This window comes from Ochotona curzoniae, unplaced genomic scaffold (genome assembly GCF_017591425.1).
Source record: "Ochotona curzoniae isolate NIBS_2020 unplaced genomic scaffold, NIBS_Ocur_1.0 contig_430, whole genome shotgun sequence".
Classification (NCBI taxonomy): domain Eukaryota; kingdom Metazoa; phylum Chordata; class Mammalia; order Lagomorpha; family Ochotonidae; genus Ochotona; species Ochotona curzoniae.
In genome coordinates, this window is record NW_024466219.1 from 5,755,119 (window position 1) to 5,756,505 (window position 1,387).

The 1,387-nt window shown below is 39.3% G+C and overlaps 1 pseudogene; it reads right to left on the reverse strand.

Moving 5' to 3' along the window:
• Positions 1–546: 546 nt before the first annotated feature.
• Positions 547–796, reverse strand: LOC121160082 (annotated as a pseudogene).
• Between the last annotated feature and the right edge of the window lie 591 nt (positions 797–1,387).

Below are 1,387 nucleotides of genomic sequence, written 5' to 3' on the forward strand. Positions count from 1 at the left end.
TTAAAAATGATAAATAATAAATAATGAAATGATAATAATGAAAAGAGTAAAGATAATAATAATGAAAAGAGTAAAGATAAGTAATTAGGGTGACACAGGAAATACTGAAGGAGCCCAGTCTTAATCCAGGTTGTGAGAGAGATGTTTCAATTTTATTTCCAGAATTAATAAAAAATAGCAAGGATTTTTCAAAACATTTAGTTCCTGGCGGCGTTGACACAAGAAGACCAGCACATTCACAAGGTACAGGGTTCCAAAGTTTATTTATGGAGTTCAAGTCGTGCAGGAAGGACACCCAGGTCCATGCTCTCCTCCAGGAGCCCATCAAGGCATCTGCCTGCAAGCCACAGACTCACGTTTCTAGAGAGAAAAGTACTTAGCTACAGAAAGCACTTTTTTCTTCTTCTTTTTTTGACTGTCAACAAAAGTTTATTTAAAAAACAAACCAAAAAACCATGAAAATGTACATGTCCCAACTTTCACATCACACTAGAGCCAAATAGGTCCTTCTGGAGAGGGGGTCTGGATTTCTCTGCCGAACACTCATTATCCTTGGTCCAAGGCCTCTAACATGATGATACTATGTCCTGGTATTGCCACCATTCCAACATTGCTCTGTTGTCCACACACTCATCCATCACCAGGTTCATGAAGGGATCAAATCCTCGCAGAGTTTCCTGGACACGTCTGCCGCCATTTAATTTTAATGACAACTTCTTGTCCATAAATTTCTTCAACTCGGGAGGGTGAGCTTTGCTCATGGCAGCGGCTCTGGCTCTCACAGACTCCTGGAAATGTAATCCTCCCATGCTCCCACCCAGGCCCGGCCTGAAAGCACTTTCTTGGGAATGGTTAAGAGCAAATGTAGTAATGAGAAAAATCAAACTCGGGCAAATCTTCGCAACATACAAATAGATCCATGAAAATCCTTATGTCGTTGCATTCTAAATGGTTACTAGGTACAGTTGAACATAACAGATAGTCTTGCAATGTCAGTGTTAAACAGATGATGGTTAAATTTCTTTTGGAAATGCATTAATATTAGAGGGATAAAAAGATGGAAAGCAAAAGCAAAACAAAACACACACACACATACATGCATAAAGCAAATAATGTAAAAACATAAGGAAAAATGAAAGATTCAAATGTCGCAGGGAAGAAATATATTTCTTTAAATAGAAGCATCCTGAAATTTTCCTCGATTTCATTTATGTTCAGATCTTTTGGTACTGTAGAGAGAACAGATCCTGCACAGCCCAGAGGCTCAGTTCCAAGAAGACAAGTTCACGCCCCTCATTACTCTAGTTCTCTCCCATACGCCTCCCTTTAGTTTTTTGCAACCACAGTTCCTCTGGAGTGTAAACACAGCTAAAATCCATGGTCACAT